The following is a 16,149-nucleotide window of genomic DNA, read 5'->3' as shown; positions in this document are numbered from 1 at the left end:
CACCTGCAGCCGGCGTCATCTTCCCTCCGCCCAGTACGCTTCCACAGAGAAGGCCTCCTCAGGGTGCCGCCAGTCAAAGAATGCCGACTGGTGACCCCCAGGGGGAGAGCGTTCTCTGTGGGTGCACCGGATTTATGGAACCATCTTCCGGTAGAGCTCCGGATGGCGCCCGATCTCCGCTCCTTCCGGCGCGACCTTAAAACCCATCTCTTTAACGAAGCGGGCCTGGCCTGATGGGACGGGGTGGGATTGTTACTATGATTTTAATTTTAAATTTGTATTATTATGGGCACTGTTTAATCATGTTTTAATAATTTTAATTTTTTTGTACCTGTTTTTATGTATTGCCCTGTTAACCGCCCTGAGTCTCTTGAGAGAAGGGCGGTATATAAATTAAATAAATAAATAAATAAATAAATAAATAAAATAAGTATATTTCATGAATCCATTCCAGGAGCCAGTGTATTTATTACTGACCAAAAGAAAAGTGTGGGATGGGAACAACCATATTGGACAGGAAGATCTGGGTATTTTTGTGATCTTGAGCAAAAGAAATGATGCTGCTATAAAGAATGAACACAGTCCTGGGCTGTGTCAACAGAAGCAAACCATTAAGATCAAAGGAAGTCATTATTTGTCTTGGCTATGTACTGGTCACAGTACACTTAACATATTTCATCTAGTTGTGAGCAACATATTTTAAGAATTACTGTGAGAAACTGGACTACATTCAGAAGAAACAAGTAAAATGATGAAGGACCTAGAAGGAGAAATTTAATCAGTTGGTGTTGTTGGGTTTGTTTGGGTAAGAAAAGACAAGATTACAGATAGACATAATAGCACTCTTCAAGTACTTGAAAGGCTATTAATTGGAATATTTTTTCATTGTTGTTCCAAAATATAAGAAAGACAAGAAATAGATCAAATTACAAAGAACCAAATTTCAGACATTAAGAAAATTTTCCTAGTGGCAAGGACTGTTCAACATAGAACAGAATGCCTTGGGATGTGTTCGACTTTTCATCTCTGGAAATATTTCAGCACATTGGATAGCTTGCTCTATATGTTCAAACTAGGAGTATATCGATTACAAATGTGTGCGCTGCTTTTTAAATATAAAATCTTGTCCAAACATTCTTAAAGAAATTAGTTGAAATCCTGAAAATCAAAACAAATTAATATTCTCTAGAGATTCATTTTGACCTGTAATATACTTTTTAAATAGTACAGTAAGAGGTTAATCAGCCATTTTAGTGAAATGCAGGTCAACCTTCAATACACTGATTTTATTATTTCATTAAAACATAAAATGTTTTAATGGCTTTCATTTGGTATTTTATGGTTGAATGTTTTATTTCTTTTGTTTTAATATGCTTTCTATATCATTTTGTTGTAGATAATGAATTGTTCTGATGCGTTTTATTTTTATTATTCCTCTTAAGACCACCCTCCCTCCCTAAGTGTTTTATGTAGAAAGATGAGACATAAACTGAATCAAACAATCAACAAGAAAGGCAAGATACACTTTGTAATGTATTGGGCTTTGTTCTACTAAAGTGTATGACATGGGTTTAGTTGCTGGAAGGTTGCTTAAGCAGGGAAGCTGGCTAACGGCTCCCTGCTCCTCAGACAACCCATCTCCAGCACTGCCATTGGCTGCTTCTAGAGTGACAATAGGTTGCTTTAAACCTATTTGCCACCACCTAGAGGCCTGGGTATAAATAACTGCATTCACAGCCCTGTTCCCCAGTTCGGTTCCTGCAAGCAAATAAAGAATGTTCATGACTGAACTCACTCGCCTCATCTCTTCGCTCAAGCAAAGAACCCAGTATATAACACTGGCGACGAAGGTGGGATCCTGCTTCTCCAACAGAGCTGAGAGTCACTAGGGGAGAGGCCGGAATGCACATGGTGGGAAAGCAATTTCCCCCAGCTACAGTCGGCCTAGCCTACCCACATTAGCAACCACGCACCCAGAGGATCAGTCCCTGGGCATATGGAGGAGCAGGATAAGAAGACTATGAGCCCCAGCTGCGAAGACCAACTGAGATGGTGAAAGTCGGAAAGCTGGAAGAATTTGACATAGCTCACCTGGAAAGATGGCCTTCATATCTATCCAGGGTCGAGAACTACCACCGCGCCAATCAAATCGCCGAGGATGGCCTGAAGGCCGCTATGTTCCTGTGTGTTTGTGGCCCAGCCATGTTCAACATCACAGAGAAGTTGTTTGTGCCAATGCCATTGGAGTCCGTAACATTCACAGACTTGAAGAAACAGCTCGAGGACCATTTCCAGCCCAAGTTGTTGGTAATCGCTTGGCGCCATGTTCGAACAGAGGGTTCAACAGCAGGATGAAACAGGGTCTGAATTCATCGCAGCATTGAGGCAGGCCACAAGTCTGTGCCAGTTCTCCAATGTAGAAGAGAGGATCCGGGACCAACTCATCTGCAGCCTCCAGAATCGAGAGTTTCTTCGCCAAAGAGACTCTGTCATTTCCAGATGTGCTGAAAGAGATCATGGCAGACGAAGCTGCTGGTGGGGCCGTACGAGCCATGCAGCCCACCAAAACAGCACAGTATGAGGAGACCATCCACCACGAGGACGCCGAACATGCTGAAGTCTCCAACAACAACACAGAAGTTGACAAGCTCCAAAGACACGATGACCAATAACGTTGCAGCGATAAGCAACAAGGGACTACTTATAAGGCAGAACCCTTCCTTAGGTGCTCAGGGTGTTGTGGCCACCACCAACGCATGGACTATAGGTTCTGGACAGCCACGTGCTGAGCCTGCAGAAAGACCGGCCACCTCATGTCCATCTGCAGAGGTCACCAGAGGGACCAGCAATCGAATCACCATTCGGACATTCTGATCAGGAGAGGTACCGGGGCCCCGGGGCAGTTTAGTGTAGGGTTTTGCTCCAGCCACAGAAGCGTTTGCCGTACCGGAGCTCACCGCCCCATTAAGCTGAAGTTTCGACTTCAGGTTGAGCTGCAAGGGGTCCCTTGCAAGATGGAGCTGGACACGGGCTCAGCCGTGTCCATTATATCACTTGAGACATTTAACTTTGTCTGCAATCACAGCAAAAGATGGGCCAAGCTCAGGCCATCTGACATTGTACTGACCAACTTCCAGAATGACAGAGTTGCAGTCAAGGGCGAGGCCACAGTGGCTGTCAAATTTAAGGGGTTTTCTGGGCACCTGGACGTTGTCGTAGTAGGGGGTCAGTGAACGAGCCTGTTGCCTTCTATTCCAGGACACTGTCCTCTGCAGAATGTAATTATGCACAAATTGATAAAGAGGCATTGGCCGTAGTAGCTGGAGTAAAAAAATTCCATGACTACTTGTATGGCAGGGACTTCACGGTCTTCACAGACCATAAACTGCTATTGGAGTTATTCACTACAGACAGACAGACACTCCACATCTTATCCCCTAGGATGTTAAGATGGTCCATCTTCTTATTGGCCTACAGTTTCAGGTTAATTCATAAATCCGGCAAAGATATGGGCCATGCAGATGGCCTCAGCAGGCTTCCACTGCCTCAAATTGAGCCAGATCCAGCCACAGCAGCCTGCGTTTTGTCCATTCAGGACTTGCTGGAGTTTCCCCTCCATGCTGGGGATGTAGCCGCAGAAACAGCTGCAGACAAGACTCTAAGCAGAGTGCTATCCTGGGTTCACATGGGGTGGCTGGAAAACAGTCCTGGACCCAAGTTCCAGAGCTACTTCACGTGCAGACACGAGCTCTCAGCTCATAAGGGTTGTATTCTATGGGGGAGTAGAGTCATTGTCCCCATTTCATTAAGGGACTGGGTATTGCAATCACTTCATGAAGGTCATCCGGGTATTGTTCGGATGAAAGCATTGGCATGAAGCTATTTATGGTGGCCAGGATCAGATAAAGCCATTGAAGCTCAAGTACACGGGTGTTACACGTGTCAGCAGTCTAGGCCTAAAATGCCACATGATGATGATGATAACTTTATTGTCACTTTGAATGTACACCAATCGGCATACATCAAAATGAAATTTTGTTGCATACAGCTCTCAAAGGGTCACCACCTCCGATATATACTCCTTGTTCGGGGCCCGCTCAAATTTTGCATTGTCCATTTTAGTCTCTAGGGAGTGAATGATGGCAAACAGGACAGATGGAAATGGGGCTCCATGTGGATTAGCCCTCAAATTCGCTTGTATTCTGACAACCTCGCCTTCTTTCCTTTTTCTGATGCTGACTCTTCCACCCTTTCCTTAAAGAGGCCTTGCTTCTTTTCGCCCCTGGAGCACGCTGCTGCCGCCGCCACCAACTCCTCCAAAAGCCTCTCTCTCTTCCTCTGGGCCTGCCGACAGCCTCATTCAGTTCCTTCACTCCATAAGCTACAGGTCCTCTCCTCCTCTGCCTCCTCTGGAAACAGCCCTGATTTGCAGTAGAATCCATCACTGGGCCAGCAGTCAGATCTTGCTGCTGGCAGAACAAACAAACAACATGCTCCTGTCCATAGATGGGAGGACACACACACACCCTGGTCGAGGATTCATATCAACTTCACTGGGCCCTTTCAGGGTCAGCTATTTTTTATAGTGGTCGACAGCCACTCTAAATGGCTGGAAGTTATACCAATCGCAAATATGACTACTGCTAGGACCATCCAGGTGCTTAGGAAACTCTTTGCAACACACGGGCTGCCGGACATTGTAGTGTCCGATAATGGGGCCCAATTCACAGTGGCAGAATTTCAGGCCTTCTTGAGGACTAACCTCATTAGGCATGTGACATCGGCTCCATTTCACCCATCTAGCAATGGGCAAGCCGAACAAATGGTGTGCACTACAAAAGAGTCACTGAAGCGCATAGTGACTGGGGATTGGCACCACAGACTGGCCTATTTTTTGGTCTGCCAGTATACCACTCCATGCACGGCAACCGGCAAAAGCCCAGCAGATCTGCACTTGGAAATGAAACTGGAAAGGTTGCACCCAGACCGGGTGGCAGCAGACACCTCTTGCCCAAGACCTCCAAGGGGGTTGCAAGTGGGTGATGGGGTATGGGCCCAGAACTATGGGCATGGGAACTTGTGGGTGCCAGGCAAAATCACTAAAATATCGGGCCCTCTCTCATATGAAGTGGCCCTAGATGGCAGGCGAGTCGTTTGCTGCCATATCGATCAGCTGAGGAAGCGGTTTCCAGAACGGCCACAAAGTGAGGAGTTCATTCCAGGTCCAATCCATGGGCCACAAACTGGCAGCCAGGCTGAACAATTCACATGCTCTGAGGACCCTAGCAGTCAGAGCAATGGGGAGGTGGTCGTAGAAGGGCAAAGCCTGGGAGTGCAACATGGGTCCCCTGATGGGGAAAGTCAGCCCAGACAAAACAGCCACTGTGCTAACTGTGCAACCAATGGACTCTGGAGTGGGCTGACCTGTAAGGGCCAGCCAGAGAAATTTGAGTCAGCCAGACTCAAGGACTCTGGTCTACCCAGCCTGGCGGGCAAGCTGGTAGACCAGGATGGGCCGGGGTCCCCCAGGTGATCTTCAAGGGTTCACAAGCCTCCTGCGTACTTACAGGATTTTGTCCTTAAATAATTGTGCTTTAATGTTGTGTTGTCACTGAATTGCTGCTAGTCAGGAAAGCCTCTGTATTAGCGAGATATGGAACAATGTGTACTCATGCATACCACTATTTTGTATTGTTGTAAAAACTCTGTAACTGCTGTAATTATTTCTTTTGTTGCTATAATGTGTGTACATTCTAGGAGGGAGGGGTGTAATGTATTGGGCTTTGTTCTACTAAAGTGTATCACATGAGTTTAGTTGCTGGAAGGTTGCTTAAGCAGGGAAGCTGGCTAATGGCTCCCTGCTCCTCAGACAACCCATCTCCAGCACTGCCATTGGCTGCTTCTAGGGCAGCAATAGGTTGCTTTAAACCTATTGGCTGCCACATAGAGGCTTGGGTATAAATAGCTGCATTCTCAGCCTTGTTTCCCAGTTCGGTTCCCGCAAGCAAATAAAGAATGTTTCTGACTGAACTCACTCGCCTCGTCTCTTCGCTCAAGCAAAGAACCCAGTATACAAAACACTTTGCCTCCAGGCTATTGAATGCATTCATGAAATTGGCAATTAATACAGTAGATAGTGCATGACCCCAATAGAGATTAAGTACATTTTTACTAAAGGAAGAATGATGATAGAATTGAACACTGCCGTAAGTTCCCCTATAATCTATCCATAGTGGGGGGGGGGGGAAATTGGATGAATTTTGCAAAAGAGTTTACTCAAAAAGGCTGTAAAACTAGGACTTCATATTTGAGTGGCATAAATATGGAAGACCATTGGACGGGAATAGAAGAATACTGTAAATCTTTGCTTCTATCTAGTGATTCTGTCTATTTTTATAGCTCTGATTTGGTACCATTAAGGTAGCCTGAATTTCTCATCTGAGAGAATTCAAATGCTGGAGGAAAAATGTGAGGAACTTTACTTCAACTTATAGATGATTTATTCTATCACTCTCTGTGAGAACTAACACATTGATATAAGCTAGGATGAATATCACATAATTCACTTACATTTTAATTTTATTTATTTTGTTTTTAAAGTGGTGGGTAAAAAAGAAAATTCTTCTGAAAACATTTTGTTCTTTTTCTAAAACAAAGTGTTCCTCTTAGGGAAAGGTCATGCAAATAGATCTATGATTGCAAAAATAAATGTTTTTCCCTTAAATTCTACCACTTTCAATTTCTGTAAATGTTAATATGTAATAAGAGTGTTAAGGTAGGGTATAGCTTTGTGTGCATCAGCCCGACTAGGTAGACTAGACCAGAAAATGAACTCCATAGGGAAACTGGAGCCAGCCTTTATTGAAATTGGTAACAGAATATTGCAAGTCTGATTGTGCTGCATGTCCGCTCCTCCTTTATACCTCAGTGAATGAGGAAGGTGCTTCTAAATATTATCTTAATTCCAAGGACTTAAAGGATATTTCATCCCTGTTTGCCTAGGTAATGTTCTTAGATATTTCTGTCAAGGTCACCTGCTTTATTCTGAAGAGCAGAAATTTCTCAGCCTTAGTAACTTTAAGGTATTGGACTTAAACTCCCAGAATATCCCAGCAAGCTTGTTGGCTAAGGAATTCTGGGAGTTGAAGTCCATATATCTTAAAGTTGCTAAGGTTACAAAACACTGTTCTAGAGTGTCCAATAATTCTTGTTTTTGCTTTTGATAATATTTAGAAGCACATCCCTCTAACAGTCCCTTTTTTTTACTCCCAGTTACAATGTAATTGAGAGGAATCAAACCTCTACCAAACAGGGTTAAAACAGTCAAGATGGTGGCCATGGTGGCATGATCAAAGCCTTCACCCTTTTACACATGTCAGGCATGCAGCATATATAAAAAGAACAGACCTTAGATCATCTGGTCACGGTCACCCTCTTGACTTTTTGCCCTCTCAGTGCAGGTACCCTTGGGCTGCATCTGCTTTCCATTATTTATTTCTCACATTTATATTGTCCATCTCACAATAAAGTGGCTCCTAGAAGCTTACAGTGAAAACAATCATACACTTATTAAAACATTTTTGTTAAAAACATAAAGATAAAAACTACAATTAAAAATCAGAAATATTAATGACAAGATGATGGAGTAAATTGATGTAAATATGATGCAATCATCTTATCAACTACCATTGCCTTGAGATCCCCAGGCCTGCTGATATAGCCATATTTTAAGGCAGGGGTGTCAAACTCTTGGCCTGCGGGCCGGATGTGTCATCTGGAAGCCACACCCACCCCATTGCCTGCAATGGCAAAACTGTCCTGATACGTTGCACGGCATCATGTGATGTTGCAAGTTTGACATGTCTGTTTTAAGGGATCTCCAGAAGAATGCCAAAGATGGAGCTGATCTCGCTTGGGGGTACAATGGTTTACAGGGCAGGTGCCATGGCAGAAAAGGTGCAAAGATGGAACTCTTTCACAGATGGGTCTTTCTTGTGATAGGTTGAGCAAATGTAACCAGGTGGATGCAATCTCACAAATAATCCAGCTCCATGTTATGAAGGGCTTTAAAGTCAAAAACAGGACCTTGAATAGTTCTCAGAATCAACTGGCAACCAAAGCAGCTTTCTCAGATAACAGGGCAAGACTGACCTGGGCATCTCCTAAAAAAGCCAGCATTCAATTGAAAACAAATTTGACTGATTTTGATTGACAGATGCTGTGCAAATTCTTCTGCATGGCTCTGTAGGGGAATCTCCAAGCCACCTCTACCCATGAAGACTTGTGTCACATGAAACAAGCCTACAAGAGGACTAGCTGCAGATGAAATAAAGGTAGAGAATATTGCTATTTGCTGCACTTACTGCCACAAGGTAGGCCTTAATAATGGGCATAACATGTATGTGATCAACTGTGTACCTTGTCAACTGTGTACCCTGTCTAGGTAACTTCATAATTAATGGTATAGATCAGTAATGGCGAACCTTTTAGAGACTGAGTGCCCAAACTGCAACCCAAAAACCACTTATGTATTGTTGGGTGCTGGGTGGGCATGGCCCATTGGGTGGGTGTAGCCAATAGGTTGGGTATGGCCAGGCCTAAAGCACACGGCAGTGGAGGCCTAAAGCAAAAAGGTTTAATAAAGCCCAGCTGAAGGCCTAGGACTGGGGTGATGGTGCACGTGCCCACAGAGAGGGCTGTGCGTGCCACCTGTGGCATGCGTGCCATAGGTTCGCCACCATGGGTATAGAAGCTTTGAATTGTTTGTTACAAAATTGTGAGAAGAATCTTTTTTCAAAACTGAATACACTTTCTATTAATTTCAGCATTTAAAATTTCATCTCATTGTATTTTTGCAGTGAAGATCTTAAGTGTATAGATTTGTTGAAAATTGTTTTGTTTTGATGGGGAATATCAATTGTTGTAAAAGGACTACTAGAAGCAATAGATTTTCCCAAAGGATAGTCGTGTTACTCTGTGATGGCAAACAATGTGCTTTGAAAATAAGGGAATGATAAAACAGTTTTGTGCTATGAAGCTAGAAATCAGAGGAAATAAAAATACAGTAGAGAATACTGTTCAGACTCTTCCAGTTCTTGTTTATATTTGTGATGGTTGATGAATTGGCAAATTGTTCCAAAGGAAGTGATTTTCTTTTCATTCAGTTATTTCTTGTTGACTTTTAAATCAAGTCAATATTTTTATGTAAGAGAAAATACTGTATTGAACTGCAGTGTAGCTATTAATTCATTTTCACTCTGTTCTGCAACACAGTGAACAATATTTTATTCCACAGCTGGTGGCAGTAGCAAGCCATGAATTGAATATAGACAGAACAATTTGGGTGCACAGTTTATTAGAATTCACTAAAATAATATGAGATGTCCTTTGTTTCATTAGTCCTTTTAGTAGCCATTTGGGTATTCAACCCCATCCATTGTGCCCATTCACTTCTTTCTCTTGTCTGTTTTGCCTAAGAGTCCTCATGCTATCATCTGCTTAAGAGTTCTGATGCTGCTTGGACAAATGGAACCTGTGTCATTGTAAAATTACTGGCTAGGCTATCAGAAGAGGCAATTTGGGAATTGACAAGATTCAATAGCCTGAATCTATTGATATACATATACACATATACACATACATACATACATACATACATACATACATACATACATACATACATACACACACACACACACACACATACACACACACACACACTCCTTGATAAGATTAAAAATGTGAATCCCAGGCATATTAAAATTAACAAATGATCACTGGGATGAAATAAGAAAACTAAAACAGTTTTTATTGTTAAAAGATCAAGCTTTCATTGGCCAACTGCCAACGTCATCAGGATGGAAATGCTGAGGTGGGAAGATCGCATTTATATTGTTAGTGTCTCTGCATTCCGCTCATGGTGCACGTCACCGGTCTGTTCATTGAGGCCGGCCTTTGAGTCGTCTCGCATCCATTTTGGGGAGATGTAGTTGTCTCTGGGTGTTTGTTATCAAGAGTGGATTGTTGACAGTTCTGTGTGTTATAGCCATAGCTCTAGTCATTGCCCATGGGAAGAGGAATGACGTGCACGATATAGAGGCAAACAGCGCAAACACTTACAGAGTGCCTCATTGTATCAAAATTGAGATTGCACAAACATACAATCACCCTGTATTGTAAAACACAGGGAAGAAGAAAAACAACTATTTAGAACCTCTGGTATAAGAACGCAGGCAATGACTGGTCAGGAACCATAACCAGCCCGCGAGGTGCCGACTATCACAGCTTGGATAATGATCCCATACAACAATTTCATTTCATTTCCAACTGTACAATTCCCCTCTTTTTGTATTGTGACACTTTTATTCTACCTCCTGACTGTCAAAGGTTAATGCTTTTGTCTGTTTTCTTCTCTAATGGAAGATTTTCCTCCCTTGGCACCTCAATGCATCTGAGTTCCAGGGCGTCAGATCAAATTGCATGTCTTACCCTTCTCCTTCCAAATAACTACAAATGCAGGTGAACACAGAGGAGCAAACATGAAAAATAAAGCAGGAAAGCAGATAAGTGGTTAAGAATAAGCCATTCTGTCGAGAGCAGGTGTGTCCAACCCATGTGTGCAGCTCTGGACAGCTATTAATGGGACCCCTCTATTAATGTTATAATAAAAATATAAAAAATAAAGGAAATTTGTTATGTATATACATTAACTATGTTATATGTTTTATAAATGTGCACAAGACAGTTCCTCTTTACTCAGTGTGGCAAGCCAAAATGTTGGACCCTCATGGTTTAGAGCACTATGTTATAAATAAAGAGAATAAGGTATAATTGAAGGCAACTGCTATTTTTCTACAAGGAAGTGCTTGTTAGACTGAAGTAGGTAAGGTGCCTCAGAAATCTGTATGATTTATTTGGTATCCATGAGCAATACACAAACAGTAAAATAGGCATGAAATGAATGCTTTCTTGTTAGTTGTCTCCTTTGTAGTCACATCCCTTTGATCAGTCATTTTTAAACCACCATCCCTAGAATGCTATTCTTCTGTGACTACTGACAAGTTCAGGGTCATGCAGTTCTTTAAGACTATATTGTGAACAAATTGATAAAATGGACCTGTAATTTAACATAAAATTCAATCATAGCTTCTAGATTTGTAAATAATCTTAAAGGGAATACCAGTAGTGGGAAAAAACAGTACAAAATATGGTGCCAGATTCTGGTCTGTTTACAAATCAGAATTTAAATTAAGGCTGATGAAAACCACTTCATATATATATATATTTCACCAAACTTGGGGGCAGCAAAGACTACTGCTTAGTTTAACAAACTAAACCAACTGCCCAGCACTTTTTTGGGATCTCAGGGAGAGCCTCATTCCAAAGAGCAGGCACAACGAGCAAAGAAACACATTTCCTGGATCCCAAAAGTTCTCAGGAAATAGGGACTGCATTCTGAACTATGTTTCTTCTCTTCTGAAAAGGCTTCCATTGACTCAGTTAAAAGTAAGACCATTCATGCATGAAAAATCAAGTCTGAAAATATGTATGAACCATCATAAAAGAAGAAAATGCTGAATTTTGAGGAGAAAAATAACTTCCAGCTTTCACTCTATCCATATACAGTACGTGTAAAGAGGAAAGTTTGTGGGTCACTCTGCATGCAGAAGATTCTAGCATGAAGTCTAAGCATCTGCAGATAGTATTGGGGGGAAAAACCTGGTATAAAATCTAAGAAAACATTGTAGTAATGAAATATTACTGAATTATATAAAGATCTAGTCTGGCTGAGTATAAACCAGGTTCCTGGATTCATTGACTTTTTTGTGTTTCATGTAATCCTTTTGGCTATGAATTTTTATGCCTTAGTTCATCACTGTCTTTGAGAAATCTTTTCTTTTTAAAATGTTGTACCTTTACAACATTTGATTTGATTGACTCTGATCATCCAACAAAGTGATTACTAAACAAATCTGTTGTACGGATTCGCATAATAGACTGGACCATAAGTTAGCCAAAACATCCTAAACCAAAATTTAAATGTGCAGATTAAGGTAAGCTAGAAAAATGTGGGATAGACAGCATCACCACCACATGGATTTGTAACTGGCTGACAAACCAACTCAATGAGTTATCTACATGGAGGGAAGTAAGCAGTGGGGTACCATAAGGTCCTGTCTTAGGCCCAGTACTCTTCCATATCTTCATAAATGACTTAGTTGAGGGAATAGAAGGGAAACTCATCAAATTTGCAGATGACACTAAGCTGGCAGGAAAAGTCAACACCCCAGAAGACAAGCTCAGGATCCAAAAAGATCTTAATGGACTTGAACAATGGGCCCTATTCAATAACATGAAATTTAATTTGGAGAAAAGCAAGGTTTATACCTAGGCAGGAAAAAACCAAAGGTACAAGTACAGATTAGGAGAAACCTGGCTCAAAAACAGTAATTGTGAGAGGGACCTTGAAGTCCTAGTGGACGATCATTTGACTATGAGCCAGAAGTGTGCAGCAGCAGCCAAAAAAGCTAATATAGTCCTGGGTTGTATAAGCAGAGGCATAGAATCAAAATCATGTGAAGTATTAGTATCACTTTATAAAAACTTAGTAAGACCATACCTAGAATATTGCATCCAGTTTTGGTCACCACATTACAAAAAAAGATACTGAGACTTTGGAAAAAGTACAAAGAAGAGCAACTAAGATGGTTAAAGGCCTGGAGACTAAAACATATGAAGAATAGTTGCAGGATTTGGGTTTGGCTAATCTAGAGAAAAGAAGGACTAGGTTGACATGATAGCAGTATTGCAGTATTTGAGAGGTTGCCACAAAGAGGAGGGGGTCAACTTATTTACCAAAGCACCTGTAGGCAGGACAAGAAACAATGGATGGAAACTAATCAAGGGAAAAAGCAATCTGGAACTAAGGAGAAACTTCCTAACAGTGAGGACAATTAACCAATGGAACAGCTTGCTATTAGAAGTTGTGGGTGCTTCATCATTGGGGTTTTTTAAAGAAAAGACTGGACAGTCACTTGTCTGAAATGGTATAAGAGCTCCTGCTTGAGCAGGGGTTGGACTAGAAGACCTCCAAGGTCCCTTCCACTCTATTCTGATTGAGATATAATTGTGAGGTATTTGACTTGACCAAGCTTTAAAGAATACTTCCAAACAATGGCAAAAGGTAACAAAGTGAACTGTGTAAAAAGCACTATGTAGGGGTAAGTCTAATAATCAGATCAAAGAAAGATTAGTTTCTTACATACCTCTTTTTGTGCCATCAATGAGGTTCCTGTTTTAATATATAATAGGAATCAATGAGGTTCCTGTTGTAATATATCTCATTAAGACATTAGCTCTATTATACAAATACATATCATACAGCAGATGGTACAGGCTTCATTAACCCATTGGCCAAGGAATTGCTGCTGGTGGTCTCCAGAAGAAAAGCCTTTTCTGCCATGGCTCCTGCTCTTTGGAACCTTATGCCCCTCGAGGTGAGATCCACCCCCACCCTCTTGGCCTTCCAAAACAGCCTGTGAACCTGGCTCTGACAATTGGCTGGGGCGCCCAATGGGAACTTTTAATTTTGGAGGTGACTAGTAGATTAGGAGAAGATCCCACCTCCACCCTGTCTGGGCATGGGTTCTTTTTAACTTTGTTGTTAATTTTAATGTTTTAACTGTTAATACCCAATATTTTACTGTTTTTAGCATTTTAGTTGTTTTATGCTCTTATTTATGGGGTTGTAAGCTATGTAGAATTGCTTGATAGTGAGATGGGTAGCATATAAATTTATTAAATAATAAATACATCAGCTGCGATTATAATCTAAGACAGGGGTGTCAAACTCAATTTCATTGAGGGCCGCATCAGCATTGCGGTTGCCCTCAAGGGGCCGGGTGGGTATGGCCAGGGTGGGCATGGCCTACTAGGTGGGCGTGGCTATGTTTATGGCTTACTGGGTGGGCATGGCCAGCAGGTATCACTGGAAGTAAAGCCAGTAATGGATTTTTGATAGCCAGGAGGTGCTCAGTGATCCCAATTCTGACTAAGACAATAATTCCTTTAGTCTATTAAAAAGTATTTTTATTAGAACACACTTCACGTCTTCTTCGTCTTCCTCACTTAGATTTTTGGAACATTCCTCTGCTTCTGTGTTCCGGTGGCTCCGCGGCGACGGAGACAGCCTTCCCGGGCTGCCCGCGGCTCAGCTGTTGTTTTTTCGCCCGAAACAGCGCCGATCAGCTGTTCGGGCGAATTAGAAGCCCCCTCCTCGGGAGAAGAGGAGGGGGTGAGGCCCCAGGTAGGGGTAGAGTTCTCCGGGGCCGCCTGAGCTTGGAGCTTGGGCGGCTGAAGGATTGAACTCCCCCGAAGCCTGGGTTGCTCCCAGCTGGCCAGCGTCTCTGCTCCGGATTTCTTGGAGCAGAGCCAGGCGTCTGCGACCACCCCTGCCTGAAGAAAGGACTATGGATTAAAGGAGCAGGCAGAGCGGTACAAGAGGGAAAGGTGAAGAGGATTATTTTATTATACTCTCGAGCTTGATGGACTTTTTAAACTTTAAGTGAAAGTGCGTCACAATTGAAAAGTAAAAGATGGCGGCTAAACCTCCCCCTAAAACTCTTCGGAGTGGTGGATCTTCTCCGGTGCAACAATCATCGTTACAGGCGCTGCATCCTCCTGATGTATTGACACCGAAGGATTTACGAGATGCGCTGGATAAACATGCCCAGGTACTTTTGGAATCAATTAACCAATCAATGGGTGATAAATTTGCACAGATGGAGGAGAAATTGGAGAAACTGGAGGAGAGATTAGAAGAGAGGATGGAACAGAAGTGCAGCGTGATGAAGGTAGACATTTTGTCCTCAGTGCATAAAGTGGCGGAATGTGTGGAGGATTTAGATGAAAAAGTGGATGATCTGACTCAAAAGAATGCAATATTAGAAGTTAAAGTACGGGAGAATGAAAATTTAAGAGACAAAATGGAAAGGGAGTTAAGCCTTGCTCAATATTACCAGATGCAGTTTGCTGTTAGAATCAGAGGTTTAAAAGAGAACATTAAGGAAGATTTAAAGCAGCTGGTTTCTGAGGCTTTTGAAGTGGTGTTGAACCAGCCAGCATCTGAAATAAGAGCAGCTATGGATAAAGTGTTCCGTGTTAACTCATGGATTGCCAGACAGAGAAAGTTGCCTAGAGATGTGGTGGTTTACTTTGCAAAAAGAGAAATTAGAGATGAAGTTATACAAGCTGCCTATGATGCTAAAGTTGTGATTGCTGATCAAGAAGTCTTGGTTTTAAAAGAAATCCCTCCAAAGATTTTAAGGAGAAGGAAAGACTTCACATTTCTTGTTCAAGAGCTCAAGCAACGAGACATAAGGTTTAGATGGGAGATTCCAGATGGGCTGATGGTGATGTATGAAGGCAAAAGGTATCGGTTGATTACTGTGAAGCAAGCGCGTGATTTCTACAATACTGTTTTGAAAGCAACCCCATTAACACTTCTGGAAGCTGCAAAGGGATCTGGAGAAGGTGAAGGAGAACATCAAGAGGAGGAAACAGAGGAAAATGGTGCTGGAGGAGATCAAGCTATAACTTCTTTGGATGATCCTAGAGAGCAAAGGGTAACGCGTGCTGCTTTAAAAAGAGCAAAGAAAATAAAAGAACAAGACCAGCAAAAGTCTTCAGAATCTTCACAACGTACTCATAGCCAAGCAGTGGGAGGAGCACGGCCTAAAGAAGATAGTCCTATCAAAGCAGTGCTTCAAGAGCTTTGGGAGGATATGCATGGCAACTAAATTTTTGACTTGGAATGTTAATGGACTAAATTCACCACAGAAGAGAAAGAAAGTTTTTCAATATTTAAAACAATTCAAGATAGATGTTATATGTTTGCAAGAAACGCATATTAGGGCTATGGACCAAAAGTTTTTATTGAACTCAAGACTGGGCACGCACTTTGTTGCCTCTGCAATGAATAAGAAAAATGGAGTGGTTGTTTATGTTAAAAGTGCCATAACAGCGGACTTAATTGAAGCAGACAAGCATGGAAGATACGTATTGATAGATTTGTTGCTAGAAGGCAAAAAGACGCTTTTAGTTGGACTGTATGCCCCTAATCAACAACAACAACAGGCTGACTTTTTTAGT

Source organism: Vipera berus (genome assembly GCF_964194415.1).
Source record: "Vipera berus genome assembly, chromosome: 6".
Classification (NCBI taxonomy): domain Eukaryota; kingdom Metazoa; phylum Chordata; class Lepidosauria; order Squamata; family Viperidae; genus Vipera; species Vipera berus.
The sequence above is the reverse complement of the archived record's forward strand: the minus strand, read 5'-3'. Positions refer to the sequence as shown.